Consider the following 21,817-nt stretch of genomic DNA (forward strand, 5'->3'; position numbering starts at 1 on the left):
AATATCTCCAGCAGCACGAGGTATCTTATTACTTGGGAAGTGCCCGGCTAATGTAGCTTGGTGAGAGAGCCACCTGAAGTTGGGAGAAAAGCTTGGGATAGGAAGGAATAAAAGCCAGCACTGTCAGGCAGTGGATCTGGGGGCCGCGTTAGCGTGAGAAATAAGACCAAGATACATGTGAGGGAAATTCTACCACCATTAGTTCACTTTCAGAGTCATGGCTGGCAGATCAGCCCTTCCAGCGCAGGGAGGAAGAGGCATGCTGACTCCGCTGCAAATTTCCTGCGTAAGTCAGAGGAGAAAACAGGTTTTCTCCTGACATATTCCTCTGTTTTGAAGGGCCTTGTTCTTTTCTTAAATAAATGAACCAATCACAAAGGTTACAGGCTACGTGAGAGAAAAACACATCTTATTTCTGTCTTGCTCTAGTTTTATATAATTATTATATCAACTATGGCTGATCAAAGCATTCATTAAAGAGAAACTATCTCTCCCATGCTTTTGTTACAGTTTGGAGAGATTTGACAGGCTTTATACATCTCTGGCTATATTTCCCTTTTTCTTTTTCACGCTTGATTTCGCCCTTCCTCCCCTCCTCCTCCCCTTTCTGTGTATTGGTGATTTCTAACGTGATTCTTTTTTTCTTTTTCCCCCCTCCACCTGGCTTCATCAAATCTCTCTTCTTTTTTAACTTAATTTTTTTTTTTTTAAATTTCAGCATACTACGGGGGTACAAATGTTTAGGTTCATGTTTTGCCTTTGCCCCACCCGAGTCAGAGCTTCAGGCGTGTCCCTCCCCCGGACGGTGCGCACCGCATCTCTCTTAAGGCATCGAGGGAAGCATGAGCCCAGGCAGCTCTGGGATTGGATGTGGGTGTGCAGGGGTGAGCAGTGTGGTGACCTACTGCTCCAGAGGAGCCGTCAGCCCACCTGCAAGTGCAGCGGGCCCTCCACTGCGCACACTCCCAGCCATTTCCTCCCTTCCTCGTTGTGTCTTTCTCAAGGACTCTGGTTTCTGTGCTGAGCCCCCAACTCTGCCAGCAGCCCCCTCCCACAGACAGGCACATATCTCACCCGCCTTTGTCAATCCTAGGGGAAATCCTAGGCCAGTGGAGGATTTCCACGTCATCAGCTCCTTGTCTTTTTGCAGACGCCCATCGCCAGTGTGGTGTTGCTGCCCCTCCTTTCATTAGTCCCACGCTCTCCTCTGGAGGAGGCTGTTTCAGTGTATTTACTGTAAGCGTTTTCCCCCCGGGGATTTCAGCCACACAAATGAATTATGAAGGATCTGACTTAAATGTACAAAGCATTCACAAGGTAAATGTCTACAAGTACATTTTTCATATTAACATGCCTCTGTATCCCATTGTATGGCATAATTTTATCTCATTCTCCACTGGGCTTATGACAGACTCCTTCACAAATTTATAAAAGTCTGCTTTGGTCTTAAGTCTATATTTCATCATTCATTCATTTATTTACTCATTCAACACACAAAGCATAGACTCTGTGCTGGGTACTATATTGGTACCTGAGGACACAGAGATAAATAAGAAACAATCTCTGTCCTCTTGGAATTCATAAACAAATAGGGCAGGGAAAGTGTAATCAATTATTTACTAAACATTGTAGAAGATGCATTGATATATAAGGAAGAAGTAGGAGTAAGAAAAGACTTTCTGGAGATGTTTAATCTTACCTGGATTTTCTCAAGAGGAAAGAATAAGCAAAGGGCATTTTAGGTAGAGGAAGCAATATAGGACATTTACAGAAACAGAACAGATGGCATGTTTGTGGCATTCCTAGTCATCTGCTGAAGAAGAATAGATGGGAAAGGTCTTAAGCAGAAAAGAGACTTTAAAGGAATTCAAGGATGAGATTTTGAGGAGTGTTTGCATTGCAGGATGCAAAATGTGGATTTTAGATTACTAAAGAAAAAAGGTGCATTGTATGTTTCCACCTCAGTGTGGGGCACTGCAGTCCCTTCAGTTTAGCAAATACTTATTGAGTGCCTGCTGTGTACAAAATAGTACACCAGGTGTGGAAGAGACATAATACGATGCAGAGATGTATCTTAGTACCAGTTTTCTAAGGATCAGAAATTTTGTTGCAGAGATTTGGCATAAACATATAAGAATGCTGATTTATAGTAATACACATACACACAGGCACACACACAACACATACACACAGAAAACAATGTAAAGTGAGATGATAAAACCGTACAAGAATAATTGCCAAATGATATTAAGGACAAACGATTATGGAAGTAGAGGAGAGAGTAATTACATAGACATGGGTGGGCCAAGGAAGGCTACAGAGAGGAGGTGAATTTAAACTGGACCCAAAGGGTGGATAAAATATGGAAAGATGAAGCCTGCATGTGTAGAAAGATTTGAATGAAAGTGTAATGGCAGGAAGATCCAAAGAGTAATCAGATGACGGTGAATGCATTAGGTTTGCAGAAGAGGCGAGTTGATGGGTGTCCATGATAGCCGGAACTGGAGATGTGTGGCCTGCAGACGGTGGAGGGTCTTCATATGTCAGATTAAGGGTACTGGACTTTTCTCCATTGGCAACAGAGAATGACTGAAGTTTTTGAGTAGAGAAGTGATGTGGTATGGTCAGACTTCTCTTATGGGCTGTTGGTGGCAGCTTAATTGTACAAAAGCTATCAAATTTAGTAACCGTTGAGTTATTTAGAACATTGATATGGTAGGATATCGTATATTTTAATGTAAATTCAGAAATGGGAGTTTGCTGATAAGCAACTGAATTAGGAGGATATCAGAAAGGAAAATTTTGGTCGAAGAGGATAAGAAGGGGAGTTTTGAGCAAGACATAAGAAGATAAAATTAATACTTTACAAATAGTAAACAAAAGAATGAAATGGTGCCTTAGTGTTTGTCCCACAAATAGGAGGATTTTTGGCCATTGCTTGCATAACTTTCTACCATTAGTATCCACAAACTTACGTTTTGTTTTGTTTTTCTTTTTTCTCTAAATAGACATGCTTCTGAATCTCTCCTCTCCCCAGGAATCTCAGTCAGTCTATTACATTTATGGCCTCAGAATGCCTGGATATGAATCCAAGCTCTGCCTCATCTTTGCTCTCTGATCTTAGAGGAATAATTTAAATTCTCTGTGCCTCAGTGAACTCATCTGGAAAAATGGGGAAAAACCCAGTAACAATTTCCTGAAGTTGAGGGTTAAATGAGTTTTACACATATAAAGTACTTGGAACAATGCTTTCACACTGCAAGCTCTTAACCAATGTTAGCTGCCATTATTACTGTTTCCTGTTAATAACAGAAATTACTATTTCTTTTTAAAAAGAAGACAGGAAAAGTTTTTGTCTTCGAGAAGCTTTCGTTGCCCACCTTGTCAAAGTTCCTGAGTGAAGGGCTGGTTTCTGGCTTGGAAGGTAGGGTTAGCAAGGTACTGAGTGAGAGTAGAGTTGGGGGTGCGGGAATAACTTATTACTAAACAACAAAATATCCTGCACAGTTGTACATGTGATTGACTTTACAGACAATTATGCTTCTGTTTCTTACTTTGCCCTAATGCTGACCCCATTCTGAGCCAGAGTTAGTTACTTTTCTGTGCAAGTGGTTCTCACTTCAGTGTGAATCAGAACCACCTGGAGGGCCACTGGGCCCCCACCCCCAGAGTTTTGATTGAGTGGGTCTTGGGTGGGGCCCCATCATTTTAAACAAGTTCCAGGGTGAAACTAATCCTTCTGGCCTGGGGACCACACTTTGAGAAGCCCAGCCTTAGTCTATACTGTTCACTCAAGAAAAAAAGCCTTTCCTAGTAGATTCGTCTCTAGATCAACCCCATATCCCAGGTTGAGTTCAGTCTTTTCACAGGGTCTAAAATCTGCCTTAATTGCTTTCTTGGCATCTACGTAGAGAAATACCCATTTTCCCTGGATCTGCCATTTGCAGAACCAGCTTCACTGAGATGTTTCTTATTTAAAATTTATTTCTCTCATAGCCACACAGATTCTCTGAAAGCTCAGGGTTCTCATGTAACCTTTTCCTCGAGCACTGTTTAGCCCCTGGATGGCCCAGAGCCATCCTATCCTCATTTCTCAGGTCTCAAAGTCTCCTTAATCAAATATTAGCATAATGTATTAGCATATCTATAGCACAATTATATTTTGATTACTCTAGTCCCAGTCAGGCTAAAGGATGCCTTCAATCTAGATATAAATAATTTAGAATGTTTATACCAAGAGGAATTACAGGGGAGGGGAGGGAAGAAAGGAAAGAGAATGCGTGTATATGGGGGCGGTTGTTTGGGGTGTAAGGAGTGTGGTAAAAGATGACTCGAATTGTCAGTGTACACTGCAACTCTTCTGAGCTGTTCTCAATAAGAAAGTGTGGATGTGTGTGTGTGTATATATATATTCAAAATAAAGACACCATTTTGAATTGTTTCAAATCCTCTTGTTCCTTTTAATCTCATTAAATCTGTCAAAATGTGTCTCATTTAATAGGTAAAAAAAATAGTGGGTGGTTTTGAGCTTCTGTTTCTTTCTGGTAGCCAGATCTCTGCATAAATGCATCCTCCTGTGGTTCATCTTTGGAAGCTCCCTCTTCCCCTGTCCAGCTAACTTTCTCCCCTGACCGTCGATATGGTGTATCTTTGTGCTTCTTTATTGTCCGCTTGGAAACCGGATTTTCTTTGATTAGAATTCTCTATAATAGGCTAGCAGAAATGTTGTTATAATTTGGTTCTAAAAAAGATTCACACACACAGATACACACACCAGTGCACTGTATCAGCGGGAGCATCTGCGTGTCTGTGGTAGGCCCACAGTCATTCGCAGAATGTGAAGTTCAGGCTACCTTGGGGGTTGACTCAACATTCACGTGACTGTGGACAGTAAGATTAGAAGGACTGCTCTCCCTGGGGACTTTTAAATAATGACATTGGCAGCCTGGAGAGATGTTTTGGGTCTGAAATACAGACAGTTTTAATTGTCACATTTAGTCACATTTAGAATGGGTGGTATTTGTATGAACCCACCCACAGCAATTACTGCATCTTTCCCTTCCCACCCAGAATGACAACGGGATACCGGGGAGAAGCAGACTTAGGTATCCTTTGGCATCCGATGTGACAGTGCTGTAGCTGGTGGCTGGAGCTCAGTGAGGGGATGATAAAGGGGCAGGGAGTGACCCTGTGAAATAATAGTATTGGCACAGCTGGGCATTAGACTAGGTCTAGCAGGAGAGTTTAAAAAAATACAGTTTTCCAGGCCCCATTCTTAGAGATTCTCACTCCGCACATCTTGAGATGGAATTCCATCAGCTGACACCCACAGCTGGCCAGATTTGGGTCATTTGGGTTTAGATGGTGTCATATAGACCTGAGCACAAATCTTCTCTTGGGCAATTAGTATCTGTAAAACCTTAGGCAAGATACATCCTCCCTGAATCTTAGTTTTCTCATTTATGGTCATTACCCTCTAACCTATCTCCTTACTAGATAGCAAACAATTTGAGGGCAGGATCTCTGTGTGTTTTCTCTTTGTCACCAACTTCTTGCATTGTGCCAGGCAGAGCGTAGTAACCTAGTTACCTGGTTGGGAATGAATGAATGAATGAATAAATGAATGTTAGAAGGAAGGAATATATGATTAATAGCCCATAAATTTGTTGTGTGTATTAAATGAGATAATCATGTGTAATACTCCTGATGGGGATTCTAGGACGTTTCCTTGCCCTCTTTCCATTTTCATATTCTATGATCCAGCGTGCTCACTGTGTGGTATTGTTTTCACATCCCTTTGCCTTCCTTCCCTTTCTGCAAGATGAAAGCGGTGCTCAGTATACGTGCCTTCTGTTTCCCATTTCACTTGCATCCGCCCACAGCAGATTCTTTGGCATACATTATTAGCTCATAGAGATTTATACACTACCTTTCTAACTCAAATCCTTCTTGGTTCCCTAAAGAAACTGCTTCTTTTTTTCTTAGAACATTTTAATACAACAGTAAAGAAGAAATAAAAAACAAAGATTTTAACCAAATTCGTGTATTTCAATTACTAGTGTTCTCCCAGTGCCCTCGTTAATGTAGATAAGTGAGACATCTCTGCATTATTATCTTGTCAGAAAACAGCCCCTTTCCCTCTCCCTCATCTGATTAGGCATTCCCTTCTTTCAGAAGCCTCATCCCATCTGGCTAATGCATCTTGACAACTCCTTTAATAAGAGTGCTTGGTGTTAGCATTCAGGGATATGCAGGAGTTGACAAAAGTCTACCTTGCAATCTTTCCATGGCTTGAAAATAAGACAGTTTACCTAGGGAGACTCGGCACCTGCACCTCTCGACTCAAAACGGTAAGAAAGCTTGAGGGGAGAGGGATGGCCATTGATTTAACAGAGACTATTTGATTTGTTTGTGTTTCTTTTCCTCTCTTCCTTGTGAAAAGCTAGTGGAGGGAGGAGAAATTTGGGAAGCAGAAAATGTTTCAATCTACCTGAAAAAGAGGAAAAAATTGAACAAGAAGAAGAGCCAAGAGAATATGAGAAGGCAGCCTCCCTTCAAAATAGATTAAAAGCTTTCCTGCAAGAACATCACAGGACAGAAGCATCTCTGCAGGACTGGAAACCTCAGCAAAGCACATAAAACCTGACTGTCACACTTGAAGACAGCCCTGGAGGAGGCGTCCCAGAAAGCAGGTGTGACCAGACACCTATTCTTCATTCAGGAGAGCTCCGCAGTCATTTCCTTTGGGGACAAGGCTTATGGTGCTGGTGTCATCAGGTATACAACTAGGAATCTCTTTCCTCCAAAGAACTAACATAGACCAGGTCACCCAGAATTCCCATGATGCCTTCGTCCCCCACAATCTCAAGATCTGAAGCTCCTGTCCGCTGTGGTCACAGAATAGTCTCGGGCTCCACTGTGGGCCTGTGGCAACTATCAGTGCTACTTACTGAATATTTTGGGCTCTTTGCATCCTGAGCACTTCCCATGGTAGGATTGTACTTCCTCCTTTGTGGGGGAAGCACATGTGACTAGGGCTGGCCAATGAGAGGCAAGAGGAAATAATGTGTGTCACTTGATGGTGGGCTAAGCATGTCATTTCCAGTACGAGGCCCCCTAGAGCCCACTCTTCCCTCTGTCATGACAACCAATAGCTTTCAAGGTTATAATTGCTCCACTGGGGGGTTCCTGAGTGAATGGAGAAAAGAGGCCCTCCCTACCTGCGATGGATATCTACCATGAGTGAGAGATAAACTTTTGTTGTTTAAAGCCACTGAGATTTTCAGGCTGTTGGCTAGTTCAGTATAACCTAACTTATCCTGACTATTACGGAGTCTGATGCTAATGTAAAAAATAACCAGGAATTGAAGCCTTTTATTCAGTGCTCTTTTATTAATATTTTTGAAGGCAGACATTCTACAGGACAGTTTGGAGAAGTGTTAATAAGGGGAGAGTGATAATTCATCCCAGGACCGCTGTGAGCACAGGTAAGACTGTTAACCTGATGCCAGGCCACAGAGCAGGATAGTAGGTTGCTAGGAGAGTCGGGAGGACGTAACTCCTGCTAAACATCACGAAGCACAAAAACAATGATTTGGGGCCTGGCAACAGCTGAGGACTGAATGAACGGCCCCAGATATGAGGTCTAAAGGCAGATACTTCAGAAGCTGTCTTTTGTTGTGCTCTGCTTTTCTTTATTTATGCAAAGAATATATCCCTGGGGGAAAAAATCAAGTCATATCATAAATGCATCAGAGAAGTTTACTATTTAAGGAAGTCTATGGTGAATCCTTTTGTGAAGGAATAATCATCCACCTGATTTGCATTTGCTTTGTACATTTTGTTTGTGTATCAAGTTTTATGAATTTGGGGCACATCGTAATGCATAACATAAAACACAGAGTCCAACAGAGCTGAATTTTAATCTTAGGTTAGCCAAGACACCTAGCTTGACTTTGTCATGGAGGGCAGGGGGAGAGGGTCAACTGATTATGAATTCTCACCTAGAAATTTCTGTGACTTGAGCATGGAGGTACAAGGTAGATCATGGGAAGAGCCCTGGATGGGATTAGATTTCACATAAGAGAGGCTGAGGAAGGGAAGGAATATGGGGAGTGGAAAAGAAAGCTTTGAATTGACCAAGCTTAGATTTTAGAGGAGGCCTTGAAGAACCTGGGGAAACACACCGAGTCCTCTGGTCAGCCCTCGGGGAGGCAAGGCAGGAGAGCACATCTGAATGTCACGAGCGTGCTTACGCAGGGAGCTGGGATTAGATGTGTCCGCTGTGTGCACATGACATAGTGGAAGGAGCACGGCCTGTTGTCTAAGACAGATGGGAGGTTAAATTCGAACTTTGCCACTTGCTACTTAACTAGATGCATCTCTTGGGGTAAGGTCTGCTTTTTAAAAATTTTAGTATCGTTATTTTAATCTTTCTGAGCCTCAGTTTTACATCCATATGCTGCAGATCTTAATCCCTCCTTGCAGGACTGGTGTGGCGATCGAGAGCCCATGAGTGTCGAACATCCAGTATCGTAGCTGACCTCAGATAGGACTCAGGAAATTAAAACTATCAATATCGTTGACTGGCTGTTTATTTTTCCTAAGATCCTAAATGTTAGAGTCCTGGTGTGGTGTCGAGTCCATGACAGGGCTTTTATAGATATTTGTGGGAAGAATGAAGCATGTAGCGGGCCCAGGAGGATGGGGAGTGGAAATCAGATGTAGCGCTGAGGGTATCGGGCCTCTATCTGTGAATCCTTTGCTTTTCCTCCCCAGCATTACAAACGCCCCGCATTTCCCCCTGAAAACACGTCTGTTTCACAGAGCTCACATTGATCTGAAAGATTAAAACCATTTCAGCACTTCCATGTTTTTTTCTTTTATTATTTCCGCCTTGCCACATCAGGTTCTCTAACCATTTGATTTCAAAACCTCAAAGAGCTCTCCCTTTTTTCCCTTTCTTTCCTTTCCCCCCTTCTTTCCCTTTCTTTCCTTTTTTTTTCCCCCTGTTGTCAGAGCCCTGGGAGTTTCTTTTTCCTTTTTAATTAAGAGTGAATGAAGGTAACAAAATGTTTTATGACTGGAGTGAATTCACCAGCGGGACACGAAGGCAGAAATCCACGTCGTGAAAGGCAGGCAGGCAGACCGCAGGCCGGCGCGGCGGGGCGTGTGTCCTGCACGCGCTCTGCGCCCCGCTGGCTCGTGGCCCAGCCCTGCCTCTCGCCGGCAGCCTGGCAGCTCTACCTCTGGTGGAAGTCTCCCTGTCTTTTGTTAGGAAAAGCTACAATTGGTTACAATGTCTCTAAAGCATTTTTAAACACACAGTGTGCTCCCCTGAAGTACGCCTGTGCCTGCAAGATCCTGCAAGTTAATTCCTGCCACCCAGGGAAGTGTCCCAATTTTTTCTGACTTTCACTGACCTACTCCTCATTGTGTACCCGGCTGTCTTTAGACTCGGGTACAGTCTGGCGCTGGCGCCGCACATCCCGTGGGAGGGTCTGTCCGATGCGTACGCACGTGCGGATGGAAGGCCAGATCGGGGCGAAGGGAAAGGGCGCACGCTGGAGAGCGGAGCCCGGGCGCCCGGAGCCGTCCTTGCAGCCGGGAGTCTGACTCATGCTCTCCCCAGCTCTGTTCCGCACGCCATACTTGGAAGGCGGCGTTATGAGACTCCTTCCGAGGAAAACGTGCTTTTATTAAACTCCTGGACCAAATTGCCTCTCTGTTGCCCTCTTTCTTTTTCCTGAGACATGATGGGTTATTACACTTGTGATTAAAAAAATCCGTCATCAGCGCGGTTTGCTTTTTCAATTTTGTTAGAAGCTGATCCTCATGCTATTTCTTGGAGGAACAGGAGGGTGGAGAATAGAGAACATATCTTGATATTTAAGGAACTCGCCCTGCGGAGAGGGTTGACCCTTTTTTCTGAGTTCACTGCTGGGTGGCTGAGCTGGCTGTGGAGGGTCACTGAGCTGACCACACACATTTTGTACCGGTTCTGCACAGCATGAGTGCAGAAAATGGACGGGCTGATTTCTCAAGCCAGTGACTAGATTGCAGAGGTCAGTACGGATAATTCTGGAACTTTTAGAAAATCCAAACGCTTATCTTCACCCTGGCTGCTCACATAATACCTGATCAGTTTTTGCTTCCTATTAGCTTTGTACTTACACTCTGTTTGAATCAAGATACTTCAGAAATGACTTTTCCCTCCTATAAAACATACAGACCACAGAACTGAACACTTGAAACTCAACTAATGTGCTGTAGCCCCAAACTTCAAGCTCACCTCGGTGAATCAGATACCAAAGAAGACAAGGATGGATTCTGTTTCTCTGCGGTTAGACCATCCATTTCAGGACCTTGATATCAAGTTACAGGGATGATCGATACTGTCCAAAAGTGAATTTTCTTCAGACTTCCCGACTGTGCTCTCAGTGCTCCCCAACTTAAGCGGCACTGCTCAGATGACCCCCAACTTCTTCCTTTCCAGTCTCCAGGCTCCATCCAGTCTGCTCTGAACTCTGGGATACTTACTTCTTTGTGCTAGAAGAATTCCTTGATCATGGGTATTTTCTCCTTGAGCAAATTTTAATGAATTTTTCCTCTAATGGCCAGTCCTGTCTTATCCTGGTATTTGAGGCTTTTGTTAAGTGACCCATTTCTGTTTTTTCTTTCTTTGGGCTTATCTTCCTCTAGACTGTCACATGAACTCTTCACAGTGACTGAAGGGTTCTGCTAGCCTTCTTGGAAGGGGCTCTTTCAATTTATCTCCAGTTTTGGGACTTCTCCAGTATCTTTCTGTGTCCCTGGAAAACTTTTCCATCCTTCACTTTTGCCTATCAGAATTTTTTTTTGCCTATCAAAACAGCCATGTGCTATTTCTTTTAAGAAGTCCCTGATGGAAGTATCATTTATTTGGTGTCAGATGACTCAAGTTATATTTCCAGCTCTTGAACAAGAGTGTTGGTCCTAGTTGTTTGTGTTTGTGTATCTATGTCTGTCTGTCTGTCTATCCTCTATATAAAAAGTCATTAAGCGCCCTTCATCTTAACCCTATGATAGGAAGTTGCCTGATACATACATAGATCTCACAAATCTCATGTGGTCATTATCACAATGTATTCTCTCTGGCACTGAATTGTTTGCAAATGTGTTTAATTATAAGCTCCAGCAAGCATGGAACCATTTCTTGTATGAACGACATCGTTCGTAGCAATGAGTTCTATAATTTGTAAAATTTGTTTCATAAATACGCGACTGAGGAACTGAATAAAATCACCTCTAGCGAAAGCTTAATTTGTTAATGATACTATGATTTGAAAAAAAATAAATTGATATGGGGAACTCTTGACAACCATTTGTTACACTGTTTCTAACATTTAACTTGAAGTGTAAGTAAACGGATTTTGGTAAATTGACCTCTCTTTGAAGTTATCTGAATGCTAGCAGTGCCCTGGTATGAAAGGGATCGTGTACCTCGGTTAAGACATGTAAAGCAGATGGTTGCAGAAGAGTCAATGAAGTCAGCGCCTCATCTTGGACTGGATGAGTGGTTGCTAAACACTTGCTACATAGTTTCTCCGGCAGAAGTGTTTATGTCTAACGTGTTATTTTTTTCTTGAAAAAGATATTTGCATTTGTGATTTACAGTTTTATTACCTACTGTGTGCCTGACCTTTACAAACATTATCCCAATTAATTCTCATAACAATTCTCTGACCTAGATCTTTTAAAACACATTTTAAAGTTGAGAAAACTAAGATTCAGAAAGTAAGCTGGCCTAGGTCGCACAGCTAGCGAGTGGTAGAATGATTATTTCCAGCCCAGGCTCATCTGATTCCAGAGCTTATGTTCTTTCTAGTATAAGTGGTTTTTGCATATGCCCTGAATTCCCTGCTTCCCAGTATCCGTGCAGGCTTGTGTCCACGACTGCAGTGCCTCTTCCCCATCCCAAGTCTCTAAGAGTGTCCTTCCTTATCCCTAACCCCTGTTCTCTATGGATTTGGAAGTAATCATTCCTTTCTTGTGAATTCTCACAGCACCTTAGATTTTATCTCAAGCTCCTACATGTAACTAATTACTTTCCTCCATATAGTGACGCATACATTTATGTACCAATTTCATCTTCCCACACAGAAAGCTCCTTGAGGGCAGAGTCGATGCCCTCTGATTCATCTCATATTGTTCAAGAGTGACTATAATAGTCAATGCACAGTGTAGTCACTCTGTACATGCGCGCGGTAGATGGGGTCAGGGAAGACAGAAGAGAGAGAGAAAAGGAAGAAAGGAAGGAATTCAGGAACAATAGAAGACAGTATATAATTAAGTGTTAAATTGTGTAGTTCAGACTAATTATAAATCCTTTTAAAAGAAATGTAATTTTATTACTTTCAAGAACATAAAGTTAAGTTAATTAATGGGCTAACAAAGTGTTGTCAAGTAGCTGTCTTGTCATTCCCACTGTAATTAATCAATGCTTTTTGCATAAATGCAGAAGTGGACCTAAGCCCAGCCCATCTCCAGATTACTGAGAATTTTTAATTATCACGGTCTGAAACAGGAGGTTCCTCCCGCTCCCCTCAGAATTAGACCGAAGTGTAACAATGAAAGCATGTATTGATAAAGAAGACATATAAAAAATTTCTAAATAATTTTTCTCTTTAACAGGTACTGACAAGGCCTTCTATAATTGTTGAAGCATACATGGGATGGGACCTTATTTGCCAAAATTATAGCACCTTTGCTTAGAGCTTTGAGTTCTTTTTTTTTCCCTTCTCTTGATTAAATGAATGATGAGTCATTCATTCATTTTTTAAAGTGAGGATCTAAAATGTCTATTTAAAACATGCTAAAACTATACAGTAGTAAACACACTGATACTAGTAGCAGAGGGGTGGAGAGGAAGCTAGAATTAGGATTTGGAAGTGGCAGTCAGGGACAGGTGAGCAGGCCGGTATAGTGCAGAAGGAGAAAGGTCTAGTGAATAGCTTCCAGGTTTCTGCTTAGGCACCTCTTTGGAAAGGATTAGAGAATGTGGGAAAAAGAGATTCGTGAGGAAGAATGTGGAGTTTAATTTTGGACTTGTGTTTGAGGTGCTTGTGAGATATCTAATTAGAGTTACTCAGTTGACTGCTCAGTTGACATACAGATGTGAAGCTCAGAAGTGAGAGTTACTTGAAGTTTACTAATTTTGGAATTATTGGCATGTGTCGTAAATGAAGCTTTCAGAAAGGAGGGGTATGCAAAATTAATGGAGAATAAAACAAGGAAGGGTACCACAAAGATTTAAGGTAAGGTTCCAAGTGATTTATCTAAGAAATGGTTTTTAGAAGCAGGATCTAGAGAAGTCAGAGAAACGCTCGACGAGACTGGTGTCAAGGAACCTAAAAGGAAAGATTGTTAAGAAGGGATCTGTTAAATAAGAGCTGAAAAGAGTCTGTTAGATGTTGCATTGAGACTGTCGCTGATGGTGGCAGGCTTATTGTCGTGGTGGAAAAGGAAGCCCGACTGGAGCTGGCTGTGGAATGAGAAATGAGTAAGTGGCAACGGCTATCATAGATCATTCTTTAAAGAAACTTAGCAGTAAAAAGAAGTAGCTAATGGGGAACTTGGGAAAACAAGGGGAGTTGGGAATAAACAGAATCTGGAAAAATGGTGATAGGATTAGTCTTGAACAGGGACAGCACTATCTCCCCAGTGAGAGAGGAGTGGAATAGTTGTCAATGTTTATGACTTCTAGATAGAGCCGAGGAAGAGTTCGCCTTATTATTTCATTTTTTAAAATCTTTGTTAAGCCATAATTTACACGCCATAAAATTTATCTACTTTAAGTGTATAATTCAATGATTTTTGGGGTGTTTTTAAAATTCATACATAACATTTGTATATATTCATGGGGTGCATGTAATATTTTGTTACACGCATAGAATGTATAATGATCGAGGCAGGGTATTTAGGGCAGACATCACCTCAAGCATTTATCATTTTGATGTGTTGGGAACATTTCAAGTCCTCTCTCCTAGTTATTTTGAAATATACAATACATTTTTGTTAACTACAGTCACCCTACTATCCTACCAACATTAGAACTTATTCCTTCTATCTAACTGTATGTTCGTACCCATTCACCAACCTCTCTTCGTCACCCTCCCCCTCCCACACACACCCTTCCCATCCTCTGGAATCTATCATTCTACTCTCTACTTCCATGACATCAACTTTTTTAGCTTCCACATGTGATATTTATCTTTCTGTGCTGGCTTATTTCACTTAACATAATGACCTCCATTTCCATCCATATTCCTGCAAAGGATAGGGTTTCATTCTTTTTCGTGGGTGAATAGTATTCCACTGTGTATACAGACGTTTTCTTTAGCCATTCATCTATCGATGGACACTTAGGTTGAGTCCATATCTTGGCTATTGTGAAGAGTGCTGCAGTAAACATGGGATGCCGGTATCCCTTTGATATTCTGATTTCCTTTCCTTTGGATCAGTGTCTAGAAATGGGATTGCTGGATTATAGGGTAGTTCTACTTTTAGCTTTTTGAGAAATTTCCATATTGATTTCCATAGTAGCTGTACTAATTTACATTCCTACTAGCAGTTACTAGTTCTCCTGTCCCCACATCCTTGCCAGCCTCTGTTGTTTTTTGTCGTTTTAGCAACAGCTCTTCTAACTGGAGGAAGATGGTATCTCATTGTGGTTTTGATTTGTATTTCCCTGATTATTAGTCATGTTGAGCATGCTTTTATATATTAATAACTGTTGGTCATTTGTATGTGTTTATTTGAGAAAAGTCTTTTCATCTTCTTCAGCCACTTTTTAATGAGATGATCATTATTATTATTATTATTTGCTGTTGAGTTTTTCTGAGTTCCTTGTGTATTCTGGATTTGAGTCCCTTGCAAATATTTTCTCCCGTTCCACACGGTGTCTCTTTATTGATTCTTCAGTTTAACATAGTCCCATTTCTCTCGTTTTCAGTTTTGTTGCCTGTGCTTTTAAGGTCTCAACCATAAATGTCCTGGAGAATACCCCCCATGTTTTCTTCTAGTAGTTTTACAGTTTCAGGTCTTCAATTTAAGTCCTTAATCCAGTTTCAGCTGATTTTTGTGTATGTTGAGGGATAGGAGTCTAGTTTCATTCTTCTGTGTATGCATACACACAGCACCATTTATTGAAGAGGATGTCCTTTCTCCAATGTATGCTCTTGGTGCCTTTGTTAAAAGTTAGTTGACTGTAAATATTTGAAATTATTTCTTGGTTCTCTGTTCTGTTCCATTGGTCTATGTTTCTGTTTTTATGCCAGTATCATGCTGTTTTGGTTACGATAGCCTTATAATGTATCTTGAAGTCAGATAATGTGATGTCTCCAGCTTTTCTCTTTTTGCTCAGGATTATTTTGGCTATTCAGACTCTTTCTTGGTTTCACACAAATTTTGAGATTTTTTTTATTATTTCTGTGAAAAATGTCATTGGTATTTTGATAGGAATTGCATTGACTCTGTAGTTTGCTTTGCATAGTATGATTATTTTACCAATATTAATTCTTCTGATTCATAAACATGGGATGTCTTTCCATTTATTTGTGTCCTCTTTAATTTCTTTGTCAGTGTTTTGTGGTTTTTCTTGTAGAGGTCTTTTACCTCCTTGTTTAAATTTATTCCTAGGTATTTTTTTTTTATAGCTATTGCAAGTGAGATTGTTTTCTTGATTTCTTTAGCTGGTTCATTATTGGTGTATAGAAACACTACTGATTTTTATATGTTGATTTTGTATCCTGCAACTTTGCTGAATTTGTTTATCAGATCTAGACGTTTTTGGGGGGATACTTTAAGGTTTCTCTAGATATAAGATCATGTCATCTGCAAAGAGGGACAATTTGTATTCCTCTTTTCCTATTTGAGTGCCTTTTACTTCTTTCTCTTGCCTAATTGCTCTGGCTAGGACTTCCAATACTATGTTGCATAGGAATGGTGAAAGTGAGCACCCTTGTCTTGTTCCAGTTCTTAGAGGGAATGCTTTCAGCTTTTCCCTATTGAGTATGATATTAGCTGTGGGTTTGTCATATATGACCTTTATTATGTTGAGGTATGTGCCTTCCGTGCCTACTTTGTTGAGAGTTTTTGTCATTAAAAGATGTTGAATTTTATCAAGTGCCTTTTCTGTCGAGGGTCTGTCGAGATGATCATACGGTTTTGTCCTTCATTCTGTTGATGTGATGTATCGCATTGTTGATTTGTGTATGTTGAACCATCAATTATTTTTTAAAGTAAATTTATAGACTTGTGTAACCATCACCACAATCCAGTTTTGGAACATTTCTATCTCTCCAGAAAGTTCCCTTGCACCTACTTACAATTAATTTTCATTTCTACTCCCAGCCTTAGGCAACCACTGACCTTTCTGTATCTATAAATTTTCCTTTTCTGGACATTTCATGTAAATGGAATTATACAATATGTAGTTTTACATCTGGCTTCTTTTTAAAATTCATCCATGTTGTAGCATGTATCTATAATTTTTTTCTTTTTTTTATTGTGTAATGATATTCATTGTAAAAATATAACACATTTTATTTATTCATTCACTACTTGTTAGACATTTAAATAGTTTCCAGATTTGATCTATTATGAATAATACTTGTATGAACATTCACCTACATGTCTTTATGTGAACATATGTTTTCATTTCTCTTGTGGAAATTCCTAAGGAGTGGAATTGCTGGGTCATATGTTAAGTTTATTCTTGAATTTGATAGGACCTGCCAATTGTTTTCACAGAGTGGCTGTAACATTTTACATTTTCACCAACGATGTATAACTTCTCTATCTTCTCAAGACCTCACCAACACTTGTTATTTTCTGCCTTTTTTTATTATAACCATTCTTGTGGGTGTAAATTGTATCTCCTTGTGGTTTTAATTTGCATTTCCTTAATGGCTAATGATATTGAGTATCTTTTCACATGCTTATTACCATTCACACATCTTTTGGTGTGAGGTGTCTGTTCAAATCTTTTGGCAATTTCTTAATTGAATTGTTCATCTTCTTAAGTTTTAAGAACTCTTTATATTAATATATTCTGGGTACAAGTTCTTTATTAGATATATATATCTAATAATATATTTTCCCAGTATGTGGCTTTTCTTTTTATTTTTGTAATGGAGTTTTTTTCTTTTGAATCAGAAAAGTTTTAAATTCTGATGAAGTCCAATTTATCAGGTTTTTTTTTTCCTTTGGCAGATTTTTTTTGCTGTCATATCTATGAAATTTTTGCCCAGTCCAAGGTCATGAAGATTTTCTCCTATGTTTTCTCCTAGAAGTATCATAGCGTTACCTTTTACATTTAGATCTGCTATCCATTTTGGTAAATCCTTGTGTTGGATATGGGGAAAGCGCATATATTCATTTTTATTCACATGGGTGTTCAACTCTTCTAGATCCATTTGTTGAAAATAGTCTTTTCTCTCATTGAATTGTCTTAGCACTTCAGTGAAAATTCAGTTGACTATAAATAGGGTTTATGACTCTTTGCTCCTGTAAATGGGATTTATTTTTGGAATCTCAATTTTATTCCATTGATCTAAATGCCTATCTTTGCGTCAATACCACACATTCTTTATTACCATAACTTTATTTTAAGTTTAAAATCAGGTAGTGTAACTCCTCCAACTTTGATCTACGTTTTCAAAATTGTTTTGGCTTTTTCTACATCTTTTGTATTCCCATATATAGTTTAGAAACAAATTGTCAATTTATATCAGTCTGCTGAAATTTTAATAGGGATTGCTTTTAGTTTATAGATCAATTTGGGGAAAATTGCCATCTTGACGATATTGACTCTTCAAATCAATGAACATGGAATGCCTCTCCATTTATTTAGATCTGTTTTACTTCCACTCTGCATGATTATGTAGTTTTCAGTGTAGGCAGCTATTACTAAGTATTTAATTCTTGTTGATGCTACTGTGAATGGAATTGTTTTAATTTCATGTTTGGCTTATTTGTTGTTAGTATGTAGAAATACAATGGATTTTTGTATACTGATGCTGTTTCTTGCAACCTTGCTCAATTGTTTATTTGTTTTAATATTAATAGTTCTTTATGGACACTTTAGAATTTTCCATATCCAGGATTGTATCACTTAAGAAAAAGACAGTTTTATTTATTTTCCTTTTCAGTTGAGATGCTTTTCTTTCTTCCTTCCTCCCTCCCTCCTTGCCTTCCTAATAGCGCTGGGTAGAACCTCTAATACAGTGTTGAATGGAAGTGTCAAAAGCGGACATTCTTGCTTCTTTCCTGGTCTTGGGAGGAAGATATTTGTCTTTCATCATCATTGTATGGTGTTAGTTGTGGGTTTTTTTAGATAGCCTTCATCAGGTTGAGACGTTTTCTCCTAATTCTTTTGGTTGAGAGTTTTTATTTTTTAAATCTTGAATGGGTGTGAAATTTCATAAAATGTGTTTTCTTTATCTACAGAGATGATATGTGGCTTTTTAAAATTCTGTTACATGGTATAGTTCATTAATTGATTTTCAGAAACTAAATCAAGCTATCATTTCTGCAGTAAGTCCCATTTGGTATTGGTATGTAATCCTCTCTAAATATTGCTGGATTCAGTTTACTAATATATTATTAAAGAGTTTTGCATCTGTGTTCATGAGGGATATTAATCTATAGTTTTATTCCTTATGATTTTTTGTCTTTAATATCAGGTAATACTAGATTAATAAAATAAGTTGAAGTGTTCTGTCTTTCTCTATATTTTGGAAGCATTTATGAAGGATTGACTTTTCTGTCTTTAAATATTTGATAGAATTCACTTGTGATTCCACATGGGGCTGGCTTTTTTTTTTTTTGAGGAATATTTTTAATTACTAATTTAAATGCTTGATTAGTTTAATTCAGATTTCTGACTTCTTCATTAATCACTTTTGGTAATTTTTGTCTTTCTAAGAATTTTCCTATGTTATCTAAATTGTCTAAATTGTTGCATAAAGTTGTTAATGACATTGTCTTTTAATGTGTTTATAGTCTGAAGATGTTAGGGTCTGTGGGGTCATGTTCCCATTTTTATTTGACTTTGGCAATTTTTTTACTTCTCTCTTTTCCTTGGTTAGTCTAACTAAAAATGTGTCAGTTTTGTCAAAGCACTAACTTTTTTATTTACTTTCTCTGTTTTTCTCATTCTATTTCATTGCTTTTTTCCTGTCTCATCATTTTTATATCACTTACTCTGTTTGATTTGGAGTTAGTTTTCTCTTCTAGTTTTTTAAAGTGGAAGCTTAGGTTATTGTTTTACAGCTATGAGTACCCCTTGAGCACTGCTTTAATTGCATCCCATAAATGTTGAATATATTGTCTTTTTATTTCCATTCAGCTCAAATTTTTTTTATTTCTTCTTTGACCTATGTACTATATATTGTGTTGTTTAATTTCCAAATATCTGAATATTTTCCAGATTTCTTTCTGTTGATGATTTATAATTTAATTCTGTTGTTATTAGGAACATGATTTCCATGATTTCAATCCTTTGACATGTACTGAGACTTATTTTGGCCTACCATATGGTGAGCCCTAGGAAATATTCTATGTGTATTTGAAACAAACATGTATGTTACAGGCGTCGGTTGGAACATTCTAGATAAATCAGTAAGGTCAATTTGCTCATAACTTCTGGTTGTTCTGTCATTTATTGGGAGTGGGATATTAAAATCTCTAATTCTAAAGGATGAGCGGTCTATTTTTTCTTTTAATTTTGTCAGTTTTTGCTTGCTGTATTTTGAGATTGTGCTTTAGGTAGGTGTGGATACCTTTATAAGTATTATGTTCTCTTGATATATGCACCCTTTTATCATTCTGAAATGTCCCTGTTTGTCCTTGAAATATTAAAGTCTATTTTGTCTGGTATTAAAATTCTTCTTTTCCAATCTAGATGCCTTTTTTCTGATGATTGCTGTTTGCAAGACATATCTTTTATCCTTTTACTTTAAACCTATTTGTAGCTTTTACTCTAAGGTATAGATACCTGAGATTATAAAATACTTTAGATTTGAGACAGCTTGTAATTAGTTGGATGTTATTTTTGTATTTGATCTAACAATCTCTGCCTTTTGATAAGGGTGTTTATACCATTCATATTTACTGGTAATTATTTTTATGATTTGATTTACATTTGACATTTTGCTATTTGTTTTCTGTGTGACTACTGGCTTTTAAATTGCTCTATTTCTTCTACATTGACTTCTTTTGTATTAAATAAATAATAATACTTTTAATTCTTCTACTGACATTTTATCTATATGTTTGAGTTATGTTTTTATTAGTTGTTCTAATGACTATACCATTCATTTTATCTTACCATAATCTACTTCAGATTCATACTAACTAAATTCTGGTAAAATACAGAAAATTTCTCCAGTATAACTCTATTTCCTCTCCCCTTTCTTTATATTATTATTGTCAGATTTATCAAATTCATATATGTTATAAACCCAACTATAATATTATAATTTTTGCTGCTTGAATTTTATGTTTTAAAAATGTTATGAGAAGAAATGAGAAACAAATATTTATATGGACTTTTATATGAATCTGCATATTTGCCATTTCTTGTGCTCCTCATTTCTTCCTGTGAATTCATGTTACCCTCTGGTCATTTTATCCAATAAGCCTTTCTTTAGTATTGCTTGTAAGGTAGGTCAACTAGCAGCAAATGGATAATCTGGAAATGGCTATATTTCACCATTTTGAAGGAGAGTTTTTCTGGAAATAAAATTCTTGGTTAGCAGTATTTTTTTTTTCCTTTTAGCACTTTGAATATGTTATCCTATTGCCTTGGCCTCTATTATTTCAGATGTGAGGTCAGCAATTTTAACCTAATCACTGTTCATCTCTCTATAATTTTTCTTATACTATTGTCAGATTTTCTTTTCCATTTTGGTTCTGAAATTTTGATTATTATGTGTCAAGGTATGGATCTCTTTGTAGTTATCCTACTTTGCATTTGTAGAACTTTTAAAATATGTAGATTAGTGTTTTTCATCAAATTTTGGAAATTTTCATAATTATTTCTTTTAATATGTTTTCCACTCCTTTCTCTTTATCTTTCCTCTCCTTATGGAATTCCCATTATTATATATGCTGGTACTGTGTTCATTTTTCTTCTATCTGCTCTCTTCTCTGTATTTCAGATTGGATAATTTCTATTGATTGATTTCTAAGTTTATGGATTCTTTCTCCTGTCTTCTAAAATCTGCTATTGAGTCTTCCAGTGAAATTTTTATTTTTTCATTGTACTTTTTGTTTCCAGAATTTGCATTTCATTCTTTATTATATTATACTTTCAGTTTTATTGTTGAGAATCTCTGTTTGTGGATTTATTGTAGTCATATATTAATTTTAAAAACATGGTTTTCTTTAGATCTTTAAACATAATTATAAAAACTGCTTTAAAGTTTTGGTTGCTAAATCCAACATCTGGAGACAGTCAGAGAGTTTCTATTGTCTACTTTGTTTTGTGAGTCTGGGTCACAATTTCCTGTTTCTTTGCATATCTCATAATTTTTAAGTGGAAATTTTAGGTAATGTGTTGTAGCAAGATCCAGATTGCTGGCCTCCCTTTTCCCTCAAAGATTGTGTTTTGCTATTTTTTAAATCTCTTTCTTTATTTAGTAAACTGACTAGGCTAATCTGTGAAATCTGTCTTCTCCCCTGTGCAGTTCACAGTCCCTAATGTTTTCATTTTGCTTATTTGTTTGTTTAATATCCTTGTTTTAATGTTTAAGGCTGGCTTCCTGTAGGTCGC

The 21,817-nt window shown here is 38.4% G+C and overlaps 1 protein-coding gene across 5 annotated transcripts in view; it reads left to right on the forward strand.

The window, feature by feature from the left end:
* Positions 1-21,817, forward strand: part of NTM (neurotrimin) — a 980,258-nt gene that overhangs the window by 671,531 nt on the left and 286,910 nt on the right. The window lies entirely within an intron of this gene.

This window comes from Propithecus coquereli, unplaced genomic scaffold (assembly GCF_000956105.1).
Source record: "Propithecus coquereli isolate 6110/MARCELLA unplaced genomic scaffold, Pcoq_1.0 Scaffold209, whole genome shotgun sequence".
Taxonomy (NCBI): domain Eukaryota; kingdom Metazoa; phylum Chordata; class Mammalia; order Primates; family Indriidae; genus Propithecus; species Propithecus coquereli.